This window comes from Schistocerca cancellata, chromosome 10 (genome assembly GCF_023864275.1).
Source record: "Schistocerca cancellata isolate TAMUIC-IGC-003103 chromosome 10, iqSchCanc2.1, whole genome shotgun sequence".
NCBI classification, from domain to species: Eukaryota; Metazoa; Arthropoda; class Insecta; order Orthoptera; family Acrididae; genus Schistocerca; species Schistocerca cancellata.
The window spans coordinates 197196142-197211131 of NC_064635.1; the positions used below are offsets into that span (position 1 = coordinate 197196142).

General features: G+C 43.5%; 1 protein-coding gene across 1 annotated transcript in view; it reads left to right on the top strand.

Moving 5' to 3' along the window:
* LOC126106256 (uncharacterized) overlaps window positions 1-14990 on the top strand; it is a 257643-nt gene that overhangs the window by 40532 nt on the left and 202121 nt on the right. The window lies entirely within an intron of this gene.

Below are 14990 nucleotides of genomic sequence, written 5' to 3' on the forward strand. Positions count from 1 at the left end.
ACTCGCTATGGCAAAAAAGGCATTTCTGGCCAAATTTGACTTGTTTTCTTCCACAGTTTGTCATTTCTAACTGGAACTTAACGTAGAAAAGTTACTTACTTCGAAGTTTTACCACTGAGAATGTTATGGTTAGACCTAACATTAATTAATTCTATGTGGAAAACTGTGTGTTCAGGCGTGTGTGTGTTTACAATATGTTTCACTTTTTCTAGTTTCCCCTTTAGCTTAATGGGGAGACGAGTATTACGTAACTTTCATTGTCACTGTTTACAAACCACGAAAACAACATGACGGACAGTTGAACAGTTGATAATGTTCTGGGAGGAAGTTTTTAATCTTTCTGAGGTTTATCGGCCATTTGTGTGTGTGTGTGTGTGTCTGTGGGTGAGCGCGTTGGTGGGAGGTGTATTTATGGGTTGGTTTGTGTGATAGTTGTACTTGATGTTTGGGCAAAAGCAACACTGCGATGGTGTTGCAGCAACAAAATTCGCCAGATGTGACCTCACATACCTTCTACAATTCCCAAACATAAAGAAAAGTCTAGAAGTGGCGTCATTTACAAGCAGTGATGAGATTAGAAACACATCGCAGAGAGAGCTGAAAGTTATTCCACTGATCCAGTTTAATAGCTGTCTCCCTGATTGGAAAAAGCAATTACTGTTAAAAACCAGTTCTTCAACTTTCGTGTTAACGTATTATATAATTTCAAGAAGAATAAAAATGTCAGCCACAACTGAGTATTGAATGAAATTCAGTGGCCACAAGTGAAAATTTGTGGCGCATCAGGACTAGATTTCCACATTAAACAAGTGCTCGCTTTAACCGCTTTGTCTATCCGGGCACGCTTCCCTTCCAACCCAAATTCTCAACTTGTCGCACAGTACAAATGTCGCTTCCATGGTCTATTATCTTCATTGCTAGCAGCTTTGCTTGGTTCCAGTACATAATTACGTGTTCTGTGGTATCTTTTCTGTCGGATACGTTCCGTTCCGGCACATATTTTCACTTGTCGCCACTGAATTTAATTCAATGGCGAAGTGCGGCTGAAATTTAGAGTTATCTTAAAATCAATTCATTATTATATTAGGCATTACATTTTCTTTCCTTCCTGTAACACTATACTATGATACTAAGCGAAGCTGGTTTCTCGGACGCACTCGTACGTCTCATACACTCATTTCTCACGAATAGATGTTTCAACACTGACGTGAAGGCAAACAAGCAACACAGCACGGTATCCAAGCTGCAGTACACCAGGGAAGCATCTTAGGGTCCATCTTGTTCAACCTGCACGTTAACGACTTCCCAACAATACAAACGGCCATCGCTGCGCAAGATTGGAAACCGTCCAACATTAATTCACGAATACAGAAGGCACTCGGAACTGCCGAACCTTGGTTGGTACGATGGCGTATTGAAGTAAACGTCGACAAGTGCGAAGCAGTTCTGTTTACACGCAGACGGAATCTACTGCGCAGACATCAGCACAGTAGACAGATAACTCTACATACTTGCGCAATACGTTCCGAGGGAAAGTCAGATACCTCGGTGTCTGGCTAGACCGGAAACTTACATGGGGGGTGTGACGTATAATTTTATATACAGGGTTATTACAAATGATTGAAGCGATTTCACCGCTCTACAATATATTTATTATTTAAGATATTTTCAAAATGCTTTGCACACACATACAAACACTCAAAAAGTTTTTTCAGGCATTCACAAATGTTCGATATGTGCCCCTTTAGTGATTCGGCAGACATCAAGCCGATAATCAAGTTCCTGCCACACTCGGCGCAGCATGTCCCCATCAATGAGTTCGAAAGCATCGTTGATGCGAGCTCGCAGTTCTGGCACGTTTATTGGTAGAGGAGGTTTAAACACTGAATCTTTCACATAACCCCACAGAAAGAAATCGCATGGGGTTAAGTCGGGAGGGCGTGGAGGCCATGACATGAATTGCTGATCATGATCTCCACCACGACCGATCCATCGGTTTTCCAATCTCCTGTTTAAGAAATGCCGAACATCATGATGGAAGTGCGGTGGAGCACCATCCTGTTGAAAGATGAAGTCGGCGCTGTCGGTCTCCAGTTGTGGCATGAGCCAATTTTCCGCGGGCTACGCGTGAATCTTGCCCGCACGCGTTCAACCGTTTCTTCGCTCACTGCAGGCCGACCCGTTGATTTCCCCTTACAGAGGCATCCAGAAGCTTTAAACTGCGCATACCATCGCCGAATGGAGTTAGCAGTTGGTGAATCTTTGTTGAACTTCGTCCTCAAGTGTCGTTGCACTGTTATGACTGACTGATGTGAGTGCATTTCAAGCACGACATACGCTTTCTCGGCTCCTGTCGCCATTTTGTCTCACTGCGCTGTCGAGCGCTCTGACGGCAGAAACCTGAAGTGCGGCTTCAGGCGAACAAAACTTTATGAGTTTTTCTACGTATCTGTAGTGTGTCGTGACCATATGTCAATGAATGGAGCTACAGTGAATCTATGAAATCGCTTCAATCATTTGTAATAGCCCTGTATATATAAATTTTCGGTGCCTACAGTGTCACGTCTTTCAGTGGTACACACTTTTTTATTTTTAGAGGGGATCACTTAAGACTATTTGCATGGGTTCGCCCCTCAAATTTTTCCCTCATATCACAAAATTGTCGTCTCATGTAGTACAAACTGAAAAAATAAATTCCTTTTAAAGCACAGTTTCGTATGTAATTTATATTCAAAACCTTACACCTGTGTCACAGAACAAATCCTACATCGAGAATACTTTACACATGTTTAAGGGAAGAAATGATTCCGATAATTATTACAGAATTTAAAGAACATCAAAATACGAAGAGGCTGAAATGAACAAACAGTACATGAGACTATCTTAATCAATTCAACTGTAAAAAGCTAAGGAGCGTATTATTAGCAAAATGAGAAATACGCAAAAGTGAAATGCCAAAATGAGAACTTCTCAGTTGAGAGTAAATCGAAACAATCAGAATGGCTGAAAGAGAGCACAATAACATGAGCCATAAATGAATAAGAGCTGAGCAACTAAGCAAATAAGAGAATAGGCAAGAATGAGATGCCAACAAAACGAGAGCTGGCCGAACTCCGTCGGCACTTGTATACGGTTGCGCTCGTGGCGGCGTCTAGCGGCCCGTACGCAAGTTGGGCGACTGCTGTCGCAGGTCGACCCTTAATCTATGATGTTACAGGGGCCACAACGAATACGTTGCCAACAGAGCGCACGCGAGGCTCAAACAACTCTACCAAATGCTCAACAGGGAAAGCACACTGAATAGGAGAGTGTCGAGGTCCATATACACGACACTAATTAGCTCTGATGACGTATGCAGCTCCCGTCTGGGGATATGCAACACCTATACGACTGCGCCGCCTGCAAATCATACAGAACAAAGTGCTACGAATCATGAGCAACGCTCCACGCTACACACGCACCGTGGATCTTCACAAAGAGTACCGCCTTCAAACCCTGAAGGAAGTATTCAAAAAATACGCCACACGACTATACAGGAACTCGAGACACTCGAACAATCATTTCATCCATACTCTGGGAAACTATGATCACAAGCATAGGTGGAAGCATAAGCGGCCAAATACACTACTAGCTAGGGCATAATCACCTACTGTAAGCTAACATACACCAACAAGCGACAAACGTCGGCAAGCTCCTGCATATCAGCGACATTGACTGCATATACCAGCAGCTATTAAAGCCGACCAACAGGCTACAGCAGGGTAAACAGACGAGGTCGCCCACTGACGCACAAATAAATCGCCCACATCACCCTACACTGTGCATCTGGTATATGACCTATCGGACACAAAACGATGACGAACCTAACTGTTACAGGTTTGTCGACGCTGACCGAGAGAACAACACCGGCACCCAGCGGCAGTCTCCGAGTAACAGCACCGCTCAACGTCAAAGGAATCGACATGCATGATACCCACTACTAACAAAACTTGTCCGCCGCTCGTGGTCTCGCGGTAGCGTTCTCGCTTCCCGAGCACGGGGTCCCGGGTTCGATTCCCGGCGGGGTCAGGGATTTTCACCTGCCTCGAGATGACTGGGTGTTTGTGTTGTCCTCATCATTTCATCATCATCCAGGACAGTGGCGAAATTGGACTGAGCAAAGATCGGATAATTGTACGGGCGCTGATAACCACGCAGTTGAGCGCCCCACAAACCAAACATCATCATCATCTAACAAAACTTAGATTGGGTCGAAATTCGAACGAAGCGTAGCGGTTTGAAGGGCAGAGGAAAAAAAAGGAAGTGCCGAGGCAAGAGCCAAGAGAAAAAAAACCTCTGCAATAGTGGTCGGGTAGTAAGAGCAGCAGCGGATGTCTTGCTGCCTGCGACAAGTGATGCAGAGGTTTTTTTTCTCTTGGCTCTTGCCTCGGCACTTCCTTTTTTTTCCTCTGCCCTTCAAACCGCTACGCTTCGTTCGAATTTCGACCCAATCTATCTCCAGATGGGCGCGTATTAATGGTTAACCTTAACCAGACGTACGCAAACATCGCAGCACCCACATCCTGCCAGCTCGTGATCGTGCGGTAGCGTTCTCGCTTCCCACGCCCGGGTTCCCGGGTTCGATTCCCGGCGGGGTCAGGGATTTTCTCTGCCTCGTGATGACTGGGTGTTGTGTGATGTCCTTAGGTTAGTTAGGTTTAAGTAGTTCTTTGTTCTAGGGGACTGATGACCATAGATGTTAAGTCCCATAGTGCTCAGAGCCATTTGAACCCACATCCTGCGACACCTCACTTTAGTGAAAACTAACCCATATGCTGAGATGGGAGTAGACCTTTTTTGAGTTGGCCATCATGCCAGTGTGGGAGTGGAGGGGCTCCACCTCTTGTTGTGTTACTATACTACGACTGTAGTACTGAGATGTGAAAATATTTCTGCAATTCGTGTGTAATTAATTAATTAATTAATTAATTGCATCTCCATTAAATGTTTATTCTGTAGTATGAGAACTGTTAGTGTGTATGACCCAGAAAATATCGTTTTTACTTTATATTTGCAGCCCGACTGTATGATCTACTCTGACTGCAAAAGGAAGTGTTAGTAAATGAATCTGCGACATGTGATATCTATCCCTGAGCAAAATGGTTCAAATGGCTCTGAGCACTATGGGACTTAACGTCTGAGGTCATCATTCCCCTAGAACTTAGAACTACTCAAACTTAACTAACCTAAGGACATCACACACATCCATGCCCGAGGCAGGATTCGAACCTGCGCGGTCGCGCGGTTCCAGAGTGTAGCGCCTAAAACCGCTCGGCCACTTCGGCCAGCTATCCCTGAGCACTGAATCCCACAGTTAGTATTTTAAAGTGTGCCTTGGTCTGACTTCTACGCTTGAAGTGATGGTTTCCGGAGCGTGGGAGTAATAAAGAGCTCTGTTTTACCCGCGTCCTGGCGGCGAGTCCTCATTCGTTACTGTAATTTTTTTAGGAAGGTAGTTTGTGACACAGGAAACGGTGAGAGTGGAAAGTCGTTGGGCGCGGTGTGGGCGTAAATCCTTAACAGGTTTTAAATATACGAGGATAAGTCTAGTATTATCCGCAAAGTTGTTATAAAATTGTATTTTAATCAAATAGGAAAATTACAGGAACATCGTTTTTCGACATAGTCTCCTTGCGTTCCAACGCACTTGATCCATTGTTGTATAAGCTTCCTGACGCCGTCATAAAAGAAGGTTCTCGGTTGAGCTGCGAGCCAGGAATGCACCGCTTCTTTCACTGCTTCGTCCGAGGCAAATCGACGGCACCTTAATGCCTGTTTGAGTGCACCAAACAAGTGATAGTCAGAAGAGGCAAGGTTGGGACCACATGGAGGATGATCCAGTACTTCAAATTTGAGTTTCTGGAGCGTTTCAGCGCGTGGGCAGCAGTATGCGGACTGGCATTGTCGCGCAACAACACAACACCTTTTGACAGCAATCCCCGGCGTTTGCTTCGAATTGCAGGCTTTAGCCTGGCAGCAAGCGTCTCACTGTAACGTACACTGTTTACTATTGTGACCCTTGCCCCATAATGTTCCAGTACTGGAACATGTGCGTCCCAAAAAACCGTAAGCATCAGTTTTCCTGCGGACGGTTGGGTCTTGAACCTTTTCTTGCACGGCGAATTTGAATGTTTCCATTCCATACTCTGCCGTTTACTCTCCGGTTCGTAATGATGGATCCATGTTTCTTCACCGGCAATGATCGTATATAACAAGTTGTCCCCTTCCCTGTCAAAGAGATCCAAATGTTTTTTGCTCATGTCCAAGCGTTGCTTTGGGACCTGTCTTGCACAAACTTTATGAAACCCAAGTCTGTTGTGCACGATTTCGTAGGCAGAACTGTGACTAATTTGCATACGATGTGCCACTTCGTCAATAGTTAATCGTATAAGAGAATAATTTTACGTGAACGCTCAATGGTTTCTTCATTTGTGGCGGTAATCGGTCGTCCGGCTCCTTCATCGTGCGCAACACCTGTGCGACCATTTCGGAATTTTTCAGTCCATTTGTAGACACTCCGTTGCGGCAAATCACTGTTTCCATACTGTACCGAAAGTCTTAAATGAATTTCGGCCCCTGATACGCCTTCCGACCACAGAAAACTGATCACTGAACGCTGTTCTTCTTTGGTGCAAATAGACTGCGCAGCAGCCATGATTAGGAGCAAGGCAGCGAGAACGAAACTAACCTAGCAGCTTGAAAATTGCAAAGCTATAACAATAAATAAACAAAAAATGCGTCATCAACGTAAAACGGAAGTTCTACCTGAATAAACGAAAATGTAACTAAATTGCGGATAATAATTGAATTACCCTCGTATTTACTGGTCAACTCAACAAATCCGGGCACATGCATTAGGGGTTGTTGTTGTTGTGGTCTTCAGTCCTGCGAATGGTTTGATGCAGCTCTCCATGCTAATCTATCCTGTGCAAGCTCCTTCATCTACCAGTACCTACTGCAACCTACATCCTTCTGAATCTGCTTAGTGTATTCATCTCTTGGTCTCCCTCTACGATTTTTACCCTCCATGCTGCCCTCCAATGCTAAATTTATGATCCCTTGATGCCTCAGGACATGTCCTACCAGCCGATCCCTTCTTCTAGTCAAGTTGTGCCACAAACACCTCCTCTCCCCAGTCCTATTCAATACCTCCTCATTAGTTACGTGATCTATCCACCTAATCTTCAACATCCTTCTGTAGTACCACATTTCGAAAGCTTCTATTCTCTTCTTGTCCAAACTATTTATTGTCCATGTTTCACTTCCATACATGGCTACACTCCATACAAATACTTTCAGAAACGACTTCCTGACACTTAAATCTATACTCTATGTTAACAAATTCCTCTTCTTCAGAAACGCTTTCCTTGTCATTGCCATCTACATTTTATATCCTCTCTACTTTGACTATCATCAGTTATTTTGCTCCGCAAATAGCAAAACTCCTTTACTACTTTAAGTGTCTCATTTCCTAATCTAATTCCCGCAGCATCACCCGACTTAATTCGACTACATTCCATTATCCCCGTTTTGCTTTTGTTGATCATCTTATACCCTCCTTTCAAGACACTGTCCATTCCTTTCAACTGCTCTTCCAAGTCCTTTGCTGTCTCTGACAGAATTACAGTGTCATCGGCGAAACTCAAAGTTTTTATTTCTTCTCCCTGGATTTTAAGATCTATTCCAAATTTTTCTTTTGTTTCCTTTACTGCTTGCTCAATATACAGATTGAATAACATCGGGGAGAGACTACAACCCTGTCTCTCTCCCTTCCCAACCACTGCTTCCCTTTCATGCCCCTCGACTGTTATAACTGCTATATGGTTTCTGTACAAATCGTAAATAGCCTTTCGCTCCCTGTATTTTACCCCTACAACCTTCAGACTTATACCCTCCTTTCAAGACACTGTCCATTCCGTTCAACTGCTCTTCCAAGTCCTTTGCTGTCTCTGACAGAATTACAGTGTCATCGGCGAAACTCAAAGTTGAAAGAGAGTATTCCAGTCAACATTGTCAAAAGCTTTCTCAAAGTCTACAAATGCTAGAAACGTAGGTTTGCCTTTCCTTAACCTTTCTTCTAAGATAAGTCGTAAGGTCAGTATTGCCTCACGTGTTCCAACATTTCTATGGAATCCAAACTGATCTTCCCCGAGGTAGGCTTCTACCAGTTTTTCCATTCGTATGTAAATAATTCGCGTTAGTATTGTGCAGCTGTGACTTATTAAACTGATAGTTCGGTAATTTTCACATCTGTCAAAACCTGCTTTCTTTGGGATTGGAATTATTATATTCTTCTTGAAGTCTGAGGGTATTACGCCTGTCTCGTACATCTTGCTCACCAGATGGTAGAGTTTTGTCAGCACTGGCTCTCCCAAGGCTGTCAGTAGGTCTAATGGAATGTTGTCTACTCCGAGCTCTTGATATTCATACATGTGGCTCTCTTTTCTGCAAAGGTCTCTTTAATTTTCCTTTAGGCTGTATCTATCTTACCCCTGGTGAGATAAGCCTCTACATCCTTACATTTGTCCTCTAGCCATTCCTGCTTAGCCACTTTGCACTTCCTGTCGATCTCTTTTTTGAGACGTTTGTGTTCCTTTTTGCCTGCTTCATTTACTGCATTTTCTCCGTTCATCAATTAAATTCAATATTTCTTCTGTTACCCAAGGATTTCTACTAACCCTCGTCTTTTTACCTACTTGATCCTCTGCTGCCTTCACTACTGCATCCCTCAGAGCTACCCATTCGCCTTCTACTGTATTTCAAATGGCTCTGAGCACTATGGGACTTAACATCTATGGTCATCAGTCCCCTAGAACATAGAACTACTTAAATCTAACTAACCTAAGGACAGCACACAACACCCAGCCATCACGAGGCAGAGAAAATCCCTGACCCCGCCGGGAATCGAACCCGGGAAACCGGGCCTACTGTATTTCTTTCCCCCATTCCTGTCAATTGTTCCCTTATGCTCTCCCTGAAACTCTGTACAACCTCTGGTCTAGTCAGTTTATCCAGGTCCCATCTCCTTAAATTCCCACCTTTTCGCAGTTTATTCAGTTTTAATCTACAGCTCATAACCAATAGATTGTGGTCAGAGTCCACATCTGCCCCTGGAAATGTCCTACAATTTAAAACCTGGTTCCTAAATCTGTGTCTTACCATTATAAAATCTATCTGATACCTTTTAGTATCTCCAGGATTCTTCCATGTATACAACCTTCTTTCATGGTTCATGAACCAAGTGTTAGCTATGATTAAGTTATGCTCTGTGCAAAATTCTACCATATGGCTTCCTCTTTCATTTCTTAGCCCCAATCCATATTCACCTACTATATTTCCTTCTCTCCCTTTTCCTACTCTCGATTTCGAGTCACCCATCACTATTAAATTTTCGTCTCCCTTCACTACCTGAATAATTTCTTTTATCTCATCATACATTTCTCCAATTTCTTCATCATCTGCAGAGCTAGTTGGCATATAAACTTGTACTACTGTAGTAGGCGTGGGCTTCGTGTCTATCTTGGCCACAATAATGCGTTTACTATGCTGTTTGTAGTAGCTTACCCGCACTTCTATTTTTTTATTCATTATTAAACCTACTCCTGCATTACCCCTGCCTGATTTTGTATTTATAACCCTGTATTCAGCTGACCATAAGTCTTGTTCCTCTTGCCACCGAACTTCACTAATTCCCACTATAGCTAACTTTAACCTATCCATTTCCCTTTTTAAATTTTCTAACTTACCTGCCCGATTAAGGGATCTGACATTCCACGCTCCGATCCGTAGAATGCCAGTTTTCTTTCTCCTGATAACGACGTCCTCTTGAGTAGTCCCCACCCGGAGGTCCGAATGGGGGACTATTTTACCTCCGGAATATTTTACCCAAGAGGGCGCCATCATCATTTAACCATACAGTAAAGCTGCATGCCTTCGGGAAAAATTACGGCTGTAGTTTCCCCTTGCTTTCAGCCGTTCGCAGTACCAGAACAGCAAGGCCATTTTGGTTAGTGTTACAAGGCCAGATCAGTCAATCATCCAGACTGTTGCCCCTGCCACTATTGAAATGGCTGCTGCCCCTCTTCAGGAACCAAACGTTTGTCTGGCCTCTCAACAGATACCCCTCCGTTGTCGTTGCACCTACGGTACGGCTATCTGTATCGTTGAGGCACGCAAGCCTCCATATTCACCTACTATGTTTCCTTCTCTCCCTTTTCCTATTCTCGAATTCCAGTCACCCATCACTATTAAATTTTCGTCTCCCTTCACTACCTGAATAATTTCTTTTATCTCATCATACATTTCTTCAATTTCTTCGTCATCTGTAGTAGCAGTAGCCAGCGCTCATATTACATAATGCCAACTTATGATAAGGTGGACATAAAATAGCACACTGTACATAATTGTGCAAGCTGTAAAAGAACGAGAAGAAAGACTCAGAATAATCAAATACTAACCGTGGACACAATATCAAAATAACACTCCAGCAGAAGCCGATGCCACAAACTGATACTATAAGGAGCGATCAAAAGTTTCCATTCGAAGATCGTACAGCACAGAATCGGTATGCTAATCGGGCAAGATCGCCGTGAGCACTGATACAATCATCCCATCAACACATCGGGTTGACGATGTCCGTTTGGTAAATCTCTGTGTCCTTCTGCGCGAAGAAGTCCGAAACTGCCCTCGTCTCACAGGAATCCTCATCTACATCAACATACATACTCCGCAATCCACCATACGATGCGAGGCGGAGGCTACCTCGTACCACAACTAGTATCTTCTCTCCCTGTTCCACTCCCAAACAGAATGAGGGAAAAATGACTGCCTATATGCCTCTGTACGAACCCTAATCTCTCTTATCTTATCTTTCTGCGAAATATAAGTTGGCGGCAGTAAAATTGTACTGCAGTCAGCCTCAAATGCTGGTTCTCTAAATTTCCTCAATAGCGATTCACGAAAAGAACTCCTCCTTTCCTCCGAAGACTCCCACCCGAGTTCCTGAAGCATTTCCGTAACACTCGCGTGATGATCAAACCTACAGCTAACAAATCTATCAGCCCGCCTCTGAATTGCTTCTATGTCCTCCCTCAATCCGACCTGATAGGGATCCCAAACACTCGAGCAGTACTCGAGAATAGGTCGTATTAGTGTTTTATAAGCCGTCTCCTTTACAGATGAACCACATCTTCCCAAAATACTACCAATGAACCGAAGACGACTATCCGCCTTCCCCACAACTGCCATTACATGCTCGTCCCACTTCATATCGCTCTGCAATGTTACACCCAAATATTTAATCGACGTGACTGTGCCAAGCGCTACACTACTAATGGAGTATTCAAACATTACAGGACTCTTTTTCCTATTCATCTGCATCAATTTACATTTATCTATATTTAGAGTTAGCTGCCATTCTTTACACCAGTCACAAATCCTGCCCAAGTCATCTTGTATCCTCCTACAGTCACTCAACGACGACACCTTCCCGTACACCACAGCATCATCAGCAAACAGCCTCCAAAAGGTCATTTGTGTAGATAGAAAACAGCAGTGGACCTACAACACTTCCCTGGGGCACTCCAGATAATACCCTCACCTCCGATGAACACTCACCATCGAGGACAACGTACTGGGCTCCATTAAGAAGTCTTCGAGCCACTCACATATTTGGGAACCAATCCCATATGCTCGTACCTTAGTTAGGAGTCTGCGGTGGGGCACCGAGTCAATCGCTTTATGGAAGTCAAGGAATATGGCATCCGTCTGATACCCTTCATCCATGGTTCGCAAGATTTTTTTTTCTTTTTTTTTTTTTGGTCATCAGTCTGCTGACTGGTTTGATGCGGCCCGCCACGAATTCCTTTCCTGTGCTAACCTCTTCATCTCAAAGTAGCACTTGCAACCTACGTCCTCAATTATTTGCTTGACGTATTCCAATCTCTGTCTTGCTCTACAGTTTTTGCCCCCTACAGCTCCCTCTAGTACCATGGAAGTCATTCCCTCATGTCTTAGCAGATGTCCTATCATTCTGTCCCTTCTCCTTATCAGTGTTTTCCACATATTACTTTCCTCTCCGATTCTGCGTAGAACCTCCTCATTCCTTACCTTATCAGTCCACCTAATTTTCAACATTCGTCTATAGTACCACATCTCAAATGGTTCGATTCTCTTCTGTTCCGGTTTTCCCACAGTCCATGTTTCACTACCATACAATGCTGTACTCCAGACGTACATCCTCAGAAATTTCTTCCTCAAATTAAGGCCGGTATTTGATATTAGTAGACTTCTTTTGGCCAGAAATGCCTTTTTTGCCATAGCGAGTCTGCTTTTGATGTCCTCCTTGCTCCGTCCGTCATTGGTTATTTTACTGCCTAGGTAGCAGAATTCCTTAACTTCATTGAGTTCATGGCCATCAATCCTGATGTTAAGTTTCTCGCTGTTCTCATTTCTACTACTTCTCATTACCTTCGTCTTTCTCCGATTTACTCTCAAACCATACTGTGTACTCATTAGACTGTTCATTCCGTTCAGCAGATCATTTAATTCTTCCTCATTTTCACTCAGGATAGCAATGTCATCAGCGAATCGTATCATTAATATCCTTTCACCTTGTATTTTAATTCCACTCGTGAACCTTTCTTTTATTTCCATCATTGCTTCCTCGATGTACAGATTAAAGAGTAGGGGCGAAAGGCTACAGCCTTGTCTTACACCATTCTTAATACGAGCACTTCGTTCTTGATCGTCCACTCTTGGTTGTTGTACATACTGTATATGACCCGTCTCTCCCTATAGCTTACCCCTACTTTTTTCAGAATCTCGAACAGCTTGCACCATTTTATATTGTCGAACGCTTTTTCCAGGTCGACAAATCCTATGAAAGTGTCTTGATTTTTCTTTAGCCTTGCTTCCATTATTAGCCGTAACGTCAGAATTGCCTCTCTTGTCCCTTTACTTTTCCTAAAGCCAAACTGATCGTCACCTAGCGCATTCTCAATTTTCTTTTCCATTATTCTGTATATCATTCTTGTAAGCAGCTTCGATGCATGAGCTGTTAAGCTGATTGTGCGATAATTCTCGCACCTGTCAGCTCTTGCCGTCTTCGGCATTGTGTGGATGATGCTTTCCCGAAAGTCAGATGGTATATCGCCAGACTCATATATTCTACACACCAACGCGAATAGTCGTTTTGTTGCCACTTCCCCCAATGATTTTAGAACTTCTGTTGGAATGTTATCTATCCCTTCTGCCTTATTTGACCGTAAGTCCTTCAAAGCTCTTTTAAATTCCGATTCTCATACTGGATCCCCTATCTCTTCTAAATCGACTCCTGTTTCTTCTTCTATCAAATCAGACAAATCTTCACCCTCATAGAGGCTTTCAATGTATTCTTTCCACCTATCTGCTCTCTCCTCTGCATTTAACGGTGGAATTCCCGTTGCACTCTTAATGTTACCACCGTTGCTTTTAATGTCACCAAAGGTTGTTTTGACTTTCCTGTATGCTGAGTCTGTCCTTCCGACAATCATATCTTTTTCGATGTCTTCACATTTTTCCTGCAGCCATTTCGTCTTAGCTTTCCTGCACTTCCTATTTATTTCATTTCTCAGCGAGTTGTATTTCTGTATTCCTGATTTTCCCGGAACATGTTTGTACTTCCTTCTTTCATCAATCAACTGAAGTATTTCTTCTGTTACCCATGGTGTCTTCGCAGCTACCTTCTTTGTACCTATGTTTTCCTTCCCAACTTCTGTGATGGCCCTTTTTAGAGATGTCCATTCGTCTTCAACTGTACTGCCTGCTGCGCTATTCCTTATTGCTGTATCTATAGCGTTAGAGAACTTCAAACGTATCTCGTCATTTCTTAGTACTTCCGTATCCCACTTCTTTGCGTATTGATTCTTCCTGACTAATGTCTTGAACTTCAGCCTACTCTTCATCACTACTATATTGTGATCTGAGTCTATATCTGCTCCTGGGTACGCCTTACAATCCAGTATCTGATTTCGGAATCTCTGTCTGACCATGATGTAATCTAATTGAAATCTTCCCGTATCTGCCGCCCTTTTCCAAGTATACCTCCTCCTCTTGTGATTCTTGAACAGGGTATTCGCTATTAAGAGCTGAAACTTCTTACAGAACTAAGTTAGTCTTTCTCCTGTTTCATTCCTTGTCCCAAGCCCATATTCCCGTGTAACCTTTTCTTCTACTCCTTCCTCTACAACTGCATTCCAGTCGCCCATGACTATTAGATTTTCGTCCCCCTTTACATACTGCATTGCCCTTTCAATATCCTCATACACTTTCTCTATCTGTTCATCTTCAGCTTGCGACGTCGGCATGTATACCTGAGCTATCGTTGTCGGTGTTGGTCTGCTGTCGATTCTGATTAGAACAACCCGGTCACTGAACTGTTCACAGTAACACACCCTCTGCCCTACCTTCCTATTCATAACGAATCCTACACCTGTTATTCCATTTTCTGCTGCTGTTGATATTACCCGATACTCATCTGACCACAAATCCTTGTCTTCCTTCCACTACACTTCACTGACCCCTACTATATCTCGATTGAGCCTTTGCATTTCCCATTTCAGATTCGCAGGATATCATGAGAATAAAGGGCGAGTTGCGTTTCGCAGGAGCGATGCTTGCTAGAGCCGAATCTTCAGGTCTTTTTTAAAGGGAACGAAAAAGTGGTAATCGCATGTGGAGAGTTCAGGACCATAGGGCGGGGGCTCCAGTGTCTCCAGCTTGACTTAGCGTAACATCTGCGTTTCGACATTTGCTATATGGGGACGTGCGTTATCACGAATGAGTAGCATCTCTTGCATCTCTTGTCGCAATCTCCACTCTACAATGGTGGTTTTTTCACAGACATACTATCCCATAAACACTCTTCATCCAGCTACGGATGTCTACGGTGCTTGCCTTTCCTCAACCAAGAA